We start from the raw sequence: 15,571 nt of genomic DNA on the forward strand, positions 1-15,571 counted from the left end.
AGATATTATATTGTGTTATTATGTAACAAAATAATGTTCCCAAGCACATTAAAATTCCAGGAAACTTTCATTACTGCAGGGATATATCTAAATTACAGCAAAACATTTCAAGGTCTTGGCTGTGATGAGATGGCCAGATCCTTGTTGAAGCTATTGGAAACTTCATTGATGATGCTGAGCTGAACATAGATCAACAGTTGTCAGTCTTGGGTGATAAGCCGGTTGGTAAAATTTCATTATAACTAATGGATGCCACTAATGGGTACATTGTTCAACAAAGCACATAAAAACAGGCAGAACATCAATGGTACGGTGACAGCTGCATCTTGACTTTTTAACCATCCTTGTTAGGAGGAATAATATTAAGAATTACTAATAATTAATGACATTCATATTAAAAAGATGATTGACTTAAAGAATACATATGTGTGCTAAGTTATAATTTTAATCAATTTTTATTATGACCACAGACCAACTTTGCTAAATTATAATTTACATGTATACATGATACATGCGCGCGCGCACACAGCACAAGCTATCCATTTTAGCAAGATAATTGAAAAGGATAACTAAATACTAACTATCCTTTTCAATTAATTAAAGTTAAATTAAATAGTAATCTGAATTTCTGAAAACTAACGGAGATCTGAAACAGTCTACCTAGAATAAGGTCCAGAAATGAAATGCTACAACATATTTCCTTCATCATTACATCACTTTGTTTGCTAACTTTTCATCAAGGTGAATGGCATTCTAAATCAAATATTTAACACAATATTCTATGTCAATTTTGTTTTGCTTCATTGTGACTCAGTGTTAAGCATCTAGGCTAAGAGATAAACACATGACAAAAAATGCTGAAGCATTCAGGGATTTAATTATAATATGTCAAGCTTTTGAATACTTTCCATAATATTCTTAACCTAAAATAGAATAAAGTGATGGATTTGTCTATGTATATGGACTTTTAGAATAGAATAGAATAGAATAGAATAGAATAGAATAGAATAGAATAGAATAGAATAGAATAGAATAGAATAGAATTTTTTATTGGCCAAGTGTGATTGGACCCACAAGGAATTTGTCTTGGTGCATATGCTCTCCGTGTACATAAAAGAAAAGACACGTCCATCAAGGTACAACATCTACAACACAATTGATGGTCAGTATATCAATATAAATCATAAGGATTGCCAGCAACAAAGTTACAGTCATACAGTCATAAGTGGAAAGAGATTGGTGATGGGAACTATGAGAAGATTAATAGTAGTGCAGATTTAGTAAATAGTTTGACAGTGTTGAGGGAATTATTTGTTTAGCAGAGTGATGGCCTTCGGGAAAAAACTGTTCTTGTGTCTAGTTGTTCTGGTGTGCAGTGCTTTATAGCGTCGTTTTGAGGGTAGGAGTTGAAACAGTTTATGTCCTGGATGTGAGGGATCTGTAAATATTTTTCACGGCCCTCTTCTTGATTTGTGCAGTATACAGGTCCTCAATGGAAGGCAGGTTGGTAGCAATTATTTTTTTCTGCAGTTCTGATTATCCTCTGAAGTCTGTGTTTTTCTTGTTGGGCTGCAGAACCGAACCAGACAGTTATAGAGGTGCAAATGACAGACTCAATAATTCCTCTGTAGAACTGAATCAGCAGCTCCTTGGGCAATTTGAGCTTACTGAGTTGGCACAGAAAGAACATTCTTTGTTGTCCTTTTTTGATGATGTTTTTGATGTTAGTTGTCCATTTTAGATCTTGCTATATGATAGAACCTAGACATTTAAAGGTTTCTACTGTTGATACTGTGTTGTCTAGTATTGTGAGAGGTGGAAGTATGGAAGGGTTTCTCCTAAAGTCTACCACCATTTCTACGGTTTTGAGTGTGTTCAGTTCCAGATTGTTTTGGTTGCAACACAAGGCTAATCATTCGACCTCTCGTCTATTCGTCATTGTCTCGAATGAAACCAATCACTGTTGTGTCATCTGTGAACTTCAGTAGCTTAACAGATGGATCATTAGAGATGCAGTCATTGGTATACAGAGAGAAGAGATGTGGGGAGAGCACACAGCCTTGGGGGGCCCCTATGCTAATTGTACAGGTATTTGATGTGATCTTGCTTAGCTTCACCTGCTGCTTCCTGTTTGTTAGGAACTACAACAAAATAAAATAAGCTGACACATAATTTTATAAATATTCCTTTTCTGGGAGTTTAGGTAATTTAATACTAGAAAAAAAAATACTGTGACCTAATCAAAAGAAAAGGATAAATACAATAATGAAATATGCAAATAATTTAGAAGCAATATCAAGATTCATGAGGATGTTTTGCACTTTGGAATAGGACATAGAAGCCAATAATACAAAGTAAAAAAGACATGAGTATAGGATAAAAAGAACCCTAATATGCAGCAGTATTTATGGAAAGATCTGAATATCTTAAAGAATTATATTGAACATAAGACAAAAATGCACTGCAGATACTAAACAAACAAACAAACAAATAGCATTTTAGGTTGCATCAACAGTAATAAACAGTTAAGACTGAAAGATGACACTGTTCCTGTCCTTTCTGTACTGGTCAGCCTATACCTAGGTGGGGAATTCTGGGGAATTTGTCCACAAGTCTTAAAATTGTCAAGTTTGGAGATCCCTGAACCAGTTCATACTCAGAAGAAAACATTTAAAACTGTAAGAGCATGGAGGAAAAAAACCTCAAGTATGATAAATAATAAGAGGCATGTCAAATTTAGAGAAGAGAAGACTATAAGGACATATCATAACTACCTTTAAGTATAAAAAAACTTGTTTTATAGAAGCTGAGGATAAACATTCAGAGTCATTCCAGAAGATAAAAATAAATTACTTAAATTAAAAAGGCAAAGGTAAAGGTTCCCCTCGCACATATGTGCTAGTCGTTCATGATTCTAAGGGGCAGTACTCATCTCTGTTACAAAGCCAAAGAGCCAATGCTGTCCAAAGACGTCTCCGTGGTCATGTGGCCGACATGATTAAATGCCAAAAGCATGGAACACTGTTACCTTCCCACCAAAGGTGGTCCCTATTTTTCTACTTGAATTTTTTACATGCTTTCAAACTGCTAGGTTGGCAAAAGCTGGGACAAGTAATGGGAGCTCACCCCGTTACGCAGCACTAGGGATTCGAACTGCTGAACTGCTGATTTTTCGATCAATAAGCTCAGCATTTTAGCCACTGAGCCACTGGGTCCATTGCTTAAATTAAGAGGAAATAAATTTCAGGAAGAAAATTTTTCATCCGTATAAGCTGTTCAACAATGGATAGAACTGGGTGTTGTGTCTCTCCTTTCCTACTGGACTCTCCTTTCATAGAGGTATTTAAATAGAAGTTTCCAGGGTTGATCTAATGTGAGATATTAAAGGAGGATCTGGCTAAGGATCTAACCTCCCTTAACTACTTGAAGGACTCTGAATAAATTGAGAGTTGGAATGAATGAATCAACTCTTAGTTGATAACAGCATGCTGTGTGAATGAGGTAAGACACAGAGCTGCCCACCCCACACATCTGCTGGTATGTTGGCTACCAGAAACATGTACCAACAATGACTTATTTTTAGCCAACAACAAAGCCAAGAAAATGGCTTCATTCTGGCAGTTTGATTTACACATGGAAAAAGAAGAAATAGAAGTTGGATAGCCATCTTTTATGGATGTTGCAGTGCAATAGTAGAGTTCTCCACGATAGGAGATTTTGTTAGATATTTTCTTAGCTACCTTTCAAAAGGGGACACGGTGACTCAAGGGCTAGAACATTGAGCTTGTCAATCGAAAAGTCGGCAGCTCAGCGGTTCGAATCCCTAGTGCTGCCATGTAACGGGGTGAGCTCCCATTACTTGTCCCAGCTTCTGCCAACCTTAGCAGTTTTGAAAGCACTTGTAAAAATGCAAGTAGAAAAAATAGGGACCACCTTTGGTGGGAAGGTAACAGTGTTCTGTAAGCCTTTGGCATTGAGTCATGCCGGCCACATGACCACGGAGACATCTTTGGACAGCGCTGGCTCTTCGGCTTTGAAACAGAGATGAGCACCACCCCCTAGAGTCGGCAATGACTAGCACATATGTGCGAGGGGAACCTTTACCTTTACCTTCCAATTCTTCCATTGAGTGACTCTATAACTTTTAGACAGTGTTTCTCAATCATAACAACTTTTTTAAAAAATGGACTTAAATTTTCCAGAATGCTAAGTGGGGAATTCTGGGAGATAAAGTTCACACATTTTAAAGTTGTTAAGATTAAGGAATGCTGCCATAAATGATAATTAAAAGATTAGATTTTCTTTCTACTCTCCTTCCAATGTTTAAAACAAGATCCCATATGAGATCAGGCTATCACACGGATCATGAGAAAGGTATTTATTAAAATGGCCCAAACTAAAGCCTTGAATGTATTTCTTGGAGACGAAATAAAATTCACCTTGGAACAGCTTTCTTTATTTGGAGATAATGTTAATATAAAATAATCTGGTTTTATGAAGCTCTATATAGTCATCCATGCATATCATATCTACTACAGAAGTATTTATCCCTGGAAAATTAGCAGGCTCTCAGTTACAAGAAATAGGGTTAGTTCCAAAACGAGTACAAGTTTATTCCATGATAGCTCTAAACAAGAATCTGAACTACTAATGTTAGAGACAAATTGGCGGTAGATCAGAGTTGATGGGATTTAAGGAGAGCTGGACTTAGATTCTTAGATTCCAAACTGATGATGCATTTGACCCCTCCCTTAGTCTCAGCCTGGCCATGTCCTACACAGGCCTTATGGAACTTCAAGCTTTAAAGAAGTACAACACTTTTAATTGGGAGGGGGATGGAAAGACATTTTAAGGGGAAGCTCACTAAGCCTTTTCAGTAGACACAGAAAGGATGTTTTCAATGGCTTTTTGTATTTTAGTCTGTGGTAAGACACAGGAGCTTTGACACTTAATGCTTTTTAACTCTAACTGATGGGCAAATAGGATTTATTATTTTTATTGTTTTTGCTGCTCTTATTGCTTCTATTGTCTTGTTTGTACTGATCTAAGACCATAATAAAACCACTGCTACTACTGGTTATAGAAAGTTTATTAGTTGTTAGTAGTGGGAGTAATGAAAATTGTGTTATGACTAAGGACGTAATGCAGAATTCTAAAAATGGCTAAACTCTAAGTCCATACTACAATTTGTTTGTAGATTCCATTTCTCCAGTTTAAGCCCCAGTTACTTTCTCTCATTAGCTGAAGGAAATATAGTAAATATATTTATAGCAGCTAATAACATTTAGCCTTACAGATGTTACCCTGCACTAAGTAATGACTACTCGGGCTCTGGCTGGTTGTTATTGTGCACATTAAAAAAAACCTGAGGATTGTATTTATGTTTATAGGCATTTCAAATTGTTGTGTTGGGAATTACAAGGAAAGACTGTCCATTAAAACAGTCAGTTAAATCTATAAAAAGAGAGGAAAAACACCACCTGTTTTTGTTTTTTAAAAAGAATTATAACTTAAAATTACAGCAGAGATTCACAATATTCTTTATAGCAAAATTAATCATGCTCGGCTCAGTGACTGCAAATAATGTCAAGAAATTTCCTCAAGCTTAAAAACATTGTTAGATTTTTTTTTAAAAAAGTCATCCTGAATTCCAAAGCAGCTGAATATTTCTGAAAAAAATTACTTGCCATTTTGTAAAAGAAAGTTTTATCTTACTTACTGATTCTGAGTTGTTAAAAAAAAACAGAGTAAGAAGTCAATACTTCGATTACTAAGGGAAGACAAAACCATTGTTAATATAGTTGAAGATCCATAGAAGGTCCATTACATAGTAAATACACAGAAGTTGGTAGCCTATAAAAGGAACTTAGCAGGTTGTTGGAAGCTGCCAAAATTCAGGCACAGCATAATCCTTGTAACACAGCATTGCATATATTTTTTTTGTTGGTTACAAAGAAGAAATTGCTGGGTGAAGTCATTCATCACACAGGCTGAAATATCATCACTCTGCTGATGATACAGTTATATCATCAAGGCTAGACAAGTGATGCTGCTGAGATGCTTACTCAGTGCCTTCAAGATGTGAGGGTCTAGATGGGGACTCATCTCACACTTGTGATTCAATTCACACTGACAAGACAGATTGGCTTTGTGGTTTTGAGTTTCTGGAAGGATATGGAAATGTTCTGCCCTCAATTCTTGGTGATGCAGCACTTCCTGGATAAAATCGTTGCAAAATTTGAGGCTTCTAGACTTGCTGTTCCTGATCAAAGAGCAGGTGGAATCCATTGCTAGGGGAGCTTTTGCACAAATCCATCTTTTGTGTCAACTGTGTCTCTTCCTGGACACAATAACTTAGTCACTTCCTGACTAGATTACTGCAAAGGGTCTACATGAGCTTGCTCTTAAGGATCACTCAGGAGCTTATCCAATGCGAAATGATACGGGATGTGCTGTTTTGGGCATACAGTCACCTATATGACTGTGGAATGAGTCTCAGTATGCTTACAGGTGCCATTCAAGACTCTGCTTATCACTTTTAAAGCCCTGAATGGCTCAGGACCACATTACTTGTGGAATTGTCTCTATCCAAGGGTTTCTGCCCATCACACCAGATCTGAAAGGATAGGTGCATTTTCAGTTTTTCTCTACCAAACAGTGTCACTGATGAGATCAAGGAAATATTCCTTCATTATCATGATGTCTGCCTGTGGAACAGGATTTCCCTAAGATCTGGAAGGCCCATCTTCTTGGCCTTTCAGAAGGCTACAAAGATCTGGCTGTTCCCACAGGTGCTGGACTATGATATTTGTAGAGATGTAGTTATTTATTTATTTATTTTATACCGCCCTTCTCCCGAAGGAATCAGGGCAGTGTACAGCCAAGGTTAAAAACAATTAAATATATAAAATTAAAATCTCAATTAAAATACATATTCAATAATGGCCGAATTAAAACCGTCAAATTGACCCAGACTAAAATACCCCGTATAAAATTACTAAAAATTAAAAATTTGAAAATTTAAAAATCAAGCCAGTCTCGCTTGGATAAATAGATAAGTTTTTAATTCACGGCGAAAGGTCCGAAGGTCAGATAGTTGGCGCAAACTGGGGGGAAGTTCGTTCCAAAGGGTAGGTGCTCCAACAGAGAAGGCCCTTCCCCTGGGGGCCACCAGCCGACATTGCTTGGCGAACGGCACCCTGAGAAGACTCTCTCTGTGAGTGCGTACGGGTTGGTGGGAGGCATAAGGTAACAGCAGGCGGTCCCGTAAGTACCCGGGCCCTAAGCCATGGAACGCTTTAAAGGTGGTAACCAGAACCTTGAAGCACACCCGAAAGACCACAGGTAGCCAGTGCAGACTGCGCAGGAGTGGTGTTACCTGGGAGCAACGTGGAGCTCCCTCAATCACCCGCGCAGCTGCATTCTGGACTAACTGGAGTCTCCGAGTGCACTTCAGGGGTAGCCCCATGTAGAGAGCATTGCAATAATCCAGACGAGAAGTGACAAGAGCATGAATGACCGTGCATAAGGCATCCCGGTCCAGAAAGGGGCGCAACTGGCGAACCAGGCAAACCTGGTAAAAGACTCTCCTGGAGACGACCGCCAGGTGATCTTCAAACGACGCCGTCCATCCAGGAGAATGCCCAAGTTGTGTACCCTCCCTGTTGGGACCAGTGACTCGCCCCCAACAGACAGCTGCGGTTGCAGCTGACTGTACCGGGGTGCCGGCATCCACAGCCACTCCGTCTTGGATGGATTGAGTCTGAGTCTGTTTCTCCCCATCCAGACCCGTACGGCCTCCAGACAACAGGACAACACTTCGACAGCTTCGCTGGGGTGGCCCGGGGTGGAAAAGTACAGCTAAGTGTCATCAGCGTACAGCTGATAATTCACCCCGAAGCCACTGATGACCTCGCACAACTGCTTCATATAGATGTTGAACAGGAGAGGCGAGAGAATCGACCCCTGAGGCACCCCACAAGTGAGGCGCCTCGCGGTCGATCTCTGCCCTCCTGTCAACACCGTCTGCGACCAGTCAGAGAGATAGGAGGGGAACCACCGATAAACAGTGCCTCCCACTCCCAAACTCCCCAACCGGCGCAGCAGGATACCATGGTCGATGGTATCAAAAGCTGATGAAAGATCTAACAGGACCAGGGCAGAGGAACAACCCCTGTCCCTGGCCCTCCAGAGGTCATCCACCAACGCGACCAAAGCTGTCTCCGTGCTATACCCAGACCGGAAGCCGGACTGGAACGGGTCTAGATAGACAGCTTCATCCAGGTACTGGGGAAGCTGCCATGCCACCACACTCTCTACAATCTTCGCCACAAAGCGAAGGTTGGAAACTGGACGGTAATTACCCAAAATAGCTGGGTCCAGGGAAGGCTTCTTGAGGAGGGGTCTCACCACCGCCTCTTTAAAGGCGGCGGGAAAGACCCCTTCCAACAAAGAAGCATTTATAATTCCCCGGAGCCAGCCTCGTGTCACCTCCTGAGTGGCCAGCACCAGCCAGGAGGGACACGGGTCCAGTAAACATGTAGTGGCATGTAACCTCCCCAGCAACCTGTCCATGTCCTCAGGAGCCACAGAATCAAACTCATCCCAAACAATATCAACAAGACGTATCTCAGTCATCTCACCCGGATCATCACAATCTTGGTCCAAACTATCCCGAAGCTGAGCAATTTTATCGTATAGATAACCACTAAACTCCTCGGCACGTCCCTGCAAGGGGTCATCCCGTCTCCCCTGGTGTAGGAGGGAATGGGTCACCCGAAACAGGGCGGCCGGGCGGTTATCTGCCGACGCAATGAGGGTGGAAATGTAGGAACGCTTTGCCACCCTCAGTGCCACTAGGTAGGCTTTCGAAAAAGACCTAACTAGTGTCTGATCAGCCTCGGAACGGCTGGACCTCCAGGTACTCTCTAGGCGTCTTCTCTGGCGTTTCATCTCTCTCAGCTCCTCAGAGAACCAAGGAGCCAATTGAGATCCACGCCGGGTCAGAGGCCGCAAAGGCACGACACGGTCCAAAGCCCCAGCCCCAGCCTGTTCCCCGGCCGCAACTAGTTCTTCAGTCATGCCGTGGGCAAGATTCTCAGGAAACGGCCCAAGCTCCGTCAGGAACCTCTCGGGGTCCATCAGGTGCCTGGGATGGAACCAACGCATTGGTTCCGTCTCCCTGCGGTGGTGAGCGGCGGTCTGAAAGTCCAGGCGGAGGAGAAAATGATCTGTCCATGACACCGGTATCGTCACTAAATCCCCTAATACCAGATCATTAAACCACTGTCCAGAGATATAAATCAAGTCCAGTGTGGATCCCCCCGAGTGTGTAGGGCCATCAGTTACTTGAATCAGGTCCAAGGCCGTCATGGAAGCCTGGAACTCCTGAACCACCGTCGACGACAAGCCGGCCGAAGGCAGATTGAAGTCCCCCATGACCAAAAGTCTGGGGATCTCAATCGCCAACCCGGCAAGCACCTCAAGCAGCTCAGGCAGGGCTGTAGTCACGTAGCAAGGAACCAGGTACGCGATCAACAGACCCATCTGATTCTTATGGCCCCACTTCACAAGAAGGGATTCACAACCAGCTATCTGAGGCACAGTGGACTCCCTCGGCTCCAGACTTTCTCTCATCACAACGCCACCCCTCCACCCCTAACCTGGGCCCTCGGTTGATGGAATGCTCAGAAACCCGGAGGGCACAGTTCAACCAGGGGCACACCCCCTTCTGTGCCCAACCAGGTCTCCGTAATGCCCATAAAGTCCGCGGACTCCCCCTGAATAAGATCACAGATCAGGGGGGCCTTATTGACCACGGACCGGGCATTGCACAACATCAACCGGAGGCCCGGGCCCTGAGGATCCTGACCTTCCGGGGAACAGGTAAGAACTGAGGGACTGGAGCACGTTATCACTTTTAAATAGTGAGCCCGTGCTCCCAGAAAATGATACGGCCCCTTGCTTCCGCCATATCTGCCCCTCACACTTACCGTACAGATGGAACCAACCTCTACGCCTGGAACAAATCCCTCACCCCCCTCCCTCGGACCAGATAAAACGCCGTGAACAAACCCCGGGACTGGACCTACCCTCCCCGACGGGTTCCCCCCCCCGTAGTTTCCCTCCCCCCCTTTAAAAAACCCTTATTAAAAAACCTATTTACAAAACCCCAAAGATTCTTCTTTGTATTAGTTGTATTAGTAAAATGTGATGATGTCTCAGATACTATGATTTTCATATGGTACAGATCAGTGGTGAAATGTTAAATTTGTTACTACCAGTTCTGTGGGTGTGGCTTGGTGTGAGGGGGTAATGCGACTGGGTGGGCATGGCCAACTTTTTTTTTTTACTTTTAAAAACATTTTTTCTACAACCTTTTCAGCCGAAGAGATTGTAAAAAAACTGCTTTTAAAAAGTTCTGACAATCCCAGCTGAGTTGCCTGATTGTCAGAACCTTTTAAAAGCATTTTTACAACCTCTTCAGCCAAAGAGGTTGTAGAAAAAATGCTTTTAAAAGGTTTTGATGATCCAAACTGAGCCACACGATCATCAGAGGCTTTTTTTTTTTTACTTATAAAAGCATTTTTTCGGCCAAAGAAAAAATGCTTTTAAAAGTTAAAAAAAACCAACAACCTCTAATGATCACGTGACTCAGCTGGGCAAGAGGCAGGCTAGGATTTTTACTACCGGTTCTCTGAACCACCTGCCGCCATCGCTACCGGATTGGGAGATTTGGTCCGAACCGGGAGCATTTCACCCCTGCTACAGATGTACCTACCTTGCAGAGGCTAAATGACCTGCTTGGGGAAAAATGCTGCATTGAATTTCATAATGGAAAATAAATATGGTACGACACATTTTTGTAAAATAATGCATCCACTTGTTTTCTAAGCTCATTTATATTATATTGCTGATATAAATTAGATTTCTAAAAACTAGATACAAAGACATAAGTTTTATTATGGAGTCCTGCATAGATTTACTAAAACTTGATCATATTGTTTATTGAACATGATAAAGCAAGTTTTGAATGATAAAAGATAATGGAATCAGAGGAAGATAATATTACAACATAAAAGAAAATCTGATAAAGTAATTTAAATATCCAAAAATTGATGAGGTCTTAATTTTAAAGAAGACATTTATTTTTTTTACAATACTTTTTCTAATAGTGCAACACATGCTAAACATGCTAAAAGAAAGAGAGAAAATAAGCAAATGCGTTTTTGCCTAGTTTTGCAAATTATTTTTATGGTATTTAAGGATTTATTTTTATATTATTAAAGACTGATGATAATTTCAAAGCAGAGCTTTTCTCAGAAATGTGATGTAACTAGTTAGTTGCGTTTCCAAGAAAAAAGAGCACCGCTAATGGAAAGATAATACTATGATTACTTGCTGTTTATCCTTTTTGTATGCATTAAACTGATTAAGAGTGTTATGTGCATCTTGGTTTCATCTTTTAAAAAGCTGATCAGAAAAAGTCTCTTCGACAATTCTATCAAAACAGGGGAGGGAAAGAAGCGTCGCACGCAAGCGAACTAGCACGTGTGCGCGCTCCCAATTCGGAACTAGTAGCAAAGGTAACCACTACTGGTTTATTTGCTTTTGGTTTAGCATATTTTGTGAAACGTAGCATATATGGTTTGTAAATCATGACAGATGGCTTAGTAACTTGAAGGACCAAGCCAAATGTGATTTATCACCAAATCATGGCAAAGTAAATATAGCTAAAAACATAATGTATAAATACAGCTTCCTGCCTTTTTTTTCTCTTTTTTTACTAATTCGAAAACACTTTGACTCTTGACCAACAAGTGATAGGTAAATTATAGTATAGCATACTCGCAGGAATTTAAGATGATAACCTGTTATAACTAAGATAAGTATAGCTGTTCAGAATGCAGCAGTGATGTGAGTGCCCAATCAGTAGGATCATCTTATCCATTATTTTAGTTACTTTGTTCAGAAATTCTATGGTTCCTTGACTTCTTTTTGGTAATAATATGTATTACCAAAGACATAATAGGATCTTCCATGCCAACATGCCAGTGTACTTTGGCAACTCACCCACCTTCATAGCCTGTTCCTATGTCTGTCTTATGGTCCAATTTCAATTAAAAATGCATTAACCAGTGAGGTTCATATAAGACGAAAGTCATTTCTGCTGACCAATAGTTAGACTCTAAAATCTGCCAATAGGTATCTGACCAATAGGTAGACTAAAAGCTGACTCTAAAATCCACTGACAGAGAAATCCATCAGCACAAAGCTGAAATCTATCAGGAGGAATAGTGAGAGTCAAGGCAGGGAAATGATGATGTTGAAATAATACAAAACACTTGTAGCTCGCATTTTAGATTTTGGCAGTGGTTTGCTCTCCAAGCTTGTTTCTATTTATTTATTTATTTTTATTTTATTTATTTAGTTTGTCAAACATGTGCGAGATAACAGGTATAAGTATAAACAAGAACATGAGCACATGAAATGAGTACAAATAAATGGGAACAGTAGGACAGGGATGGTAGCCACGTTGGTGCACTTATGCATGCCCCCTTACAGACCTCTTAGGAATGGGGTGAGGGCTATAGTAGACAGTTTTTTAATTTAATTTAATTAATTAAATTACATGAATTAAATTACATGAATTAATAAATTATGTTACAGTTTAATTTAATTCAGTTTTTGAATGTTTCGTTACCAGACTAAATAACATCATCAGCGGGATTTTCTTGTCCTATTCTCCTTAGCTTATAAATGTCTATAAATGCTGATGTGCACAGAGCTAGCAGGAAATCAAGCTAGCTGGAGATAGTCTTTGGCTGATTCCAGCTACTGAATACAATGGGAGATCCAAACATACACTCCTTACTGAGATGAGTTTAGATTTAGCTCTGATTCTTCCAGCAAATATCAGATCGACCTGACCCTGGTCATTTTTATTAAGGACAGTGTTGTGCATCTACCTTCCCAAGTAAAATAAGGCTAAGCAAAGTTTTAAGTACACTGAATAATGTTGCAAAAGAAATCCATTACCACAATATGTTTTTTTAAGAAACATGGCTTTCTAAGAAGAAAAATGTGATCAAGTTGAAAATGCTGCATATGCTATTTATTGTAGGATGTTCTAAGGATAAAATAAGGACAATGCATTTAATTTTTCTAACTTCACAGAACATTTTCATTTACACTAAGTCATTCCATTTTTAAATATTGATGTAAGTGACTAGAACTCTCCATTGCAATGAAAGATTCCTAGCATGTCCGCCCTAGCCTGAGATTAAAAAACGGCAATTGAGGTCAAAGTTATTTTGCCTCATTGTATTAGCTTAAGGGGGGAAAACCTTCCTCTAACGCTGTTGGATAAGGTGTAGTGCATTTGTTAGAGTTCTATAGGGTTTGTCTTGAAGGTTAAAATAACACAAACCGTTCCATCAAGATTTAGTAATTGCAATTAAATAGAAAGTAGAGTGGAAATGTGATAGATTTCTTGATTTCTGAGCTATACATTCTAGCAGGTAATTTAAGGTACATCAGAGCATGAAACATCCTATGCATGCCTGCTAAGTTAGACTGTGCTTGTAAATATGCACAGGATTGCAACTTAAACACAGAGGTGAGTGCAATGGCAGAAAATTAATATGAAAAAGCTAATGTTGCATAGCAAATAAAGATGATTTGATTTCTGTGTTGTTTATGAAAATAGCTCATTAATAAAGATATAATCTATACTTTGCCTTTTGAGTGACTATGTGATTAAAGCAGGGAACAATACCCAAAACATGTTAGAGAATTATTGGAGACTGTCAATAAAATTAGATGGATCTATCAAATTAGCATTTCTTCCAAAGATTCAGAAAAGAAAATAGATCAGATAGCTATTAGCAATTGGAGTTTGGAAGACTGGGCAAAGGGATACCAGTGGGGTGCTAGATGTTTCACTTCATGTGAAAGGTTGAAAGTAGCTTTCTGCTTTTCCCATGTCTTTTTTTTTCTTAGATTTCTCCCAATGCCGAAAAATGAAAGAAAATTATGCAGATGAATCTTTTGCTTAGCAACTGGCTACAGAATTCCCTAATATGTATACCTGCGAAGATCTAGATACACACAGATAAGGATGTCCTTGGCACTTGGCCCAGGGACAAGCTTATGGTCAGAACAAAGTGGGGGTTAAGATATAAAAGGCAATGAAAGACACTTTTGGAGATTTCCATTGCAGCCCAGCATGAAGGTGCTATGTTCCTTTGCACTGGCTAGATTCTCTGGCAGAACAGGCATGTGCTTCATAATATTCCTATTGTGCTTCTCTCTGTACTGGAAATCTCATAACAAATAAACTTCAGTTGTATCTGAATCCTAAAAGAAACTCTTGGCTTTACTGGCCATATGTGCCAAGACAATGAAATAGAAATGTGTCAGAGTACACACAGTGTGGCTATTTTGAGACAACCCAGGAGCAAAATACAGTAAATGGAGGTTTGTCTTTCAAATAGTGGTTTATCTACAAGGAATATATACATACATGTACTAGGCAAAGTCAAGTAATCAATCATCAACTACAGCACGGAAGCACACAAGGAGAGAGATATATACACTCTCACAGGGCCTCTCTTATATTACAGCCTCTTAAAGTGGTAGCAGTCAAATAACCCTGTTGACTCATTGCTACCATTGCATCATTGTTACAGTGTTACAGCATTACAGCAGCTGGTCAGCTATTAAATCATCATTACCCTGACAAAATGTGACAAAAATAGCAATATTTAATGGTTATTTTAATTTGTATATTATTGTTTTTTATTTGCCTGTGAACCGCCCTGAGTCCTTCGGGAGATAGGGCGGTATACAAATATGAATAATAAATAAATAAATAAATAAATAAATAAATAAATAAATAAATAAATAAATAAATATTATCTGGAATAAAAAACTTGTTTTTCCTGGCCAGAGTTATAACTGTCCTGAATTGCCTTTAGTTAGTCATGAAATTTCCATTGTCAATACTTAAGCTTATGAGTTAAGACTAATTTACTATCTCAAACAACTTATAAATAAGGGGGATTTATTTTTAAGGACATATAGACAGCACCTTCCTTCCTTCCTTCCTTCCTTCGAGAAATTCGAAAGAATGAGTTGGGGATTGACCATCATGAAGAAAGTTTATTTATGTGATTGCTAGAAGTTGAAAATGACTTGATCACCATCACCATCTCGTATATATGACTTTGGGAAGTTTACAAGCAATTAAAACAAATTGTTCACTATGCTGGCATTCTCAGTTTACATGAATTTTATGTCACAATTAACTGGGTATGATTCTCATGTATATTTCCTCCATCATTATATTTCATGGGAGTCAGCGGAGGGTGGACAATTGATGAAACATTGTGAGGCTGTGACACAAATTCTAGCCCTCACATATCAGTGTAAGCATTGTGATGTAAATATGAAAGAGTTGAGCTTTCACAGTGATGTGCTTATTCCATCAGTCTGGTATCATCATAATGAGAAACAGATGTTAATGGTGGACATGGAACATGTCTCACTGAATACTGTGAGAGTTTTCCAA

Source organism: Ahaetulla prasina, chromosome 4 (genome assembly GCF_028640845.1).
Source record: "Ahaetulla prasina isolate Xishuangbanna chromosome 4, ASM2864084v1, whole genome shotgun sequence".
NCBI lineage: Eukaryota > Metazoa > Chordata > Lepidosauria > Squamata > Colubridae > Ahaetulla > Ahaetulla prasina.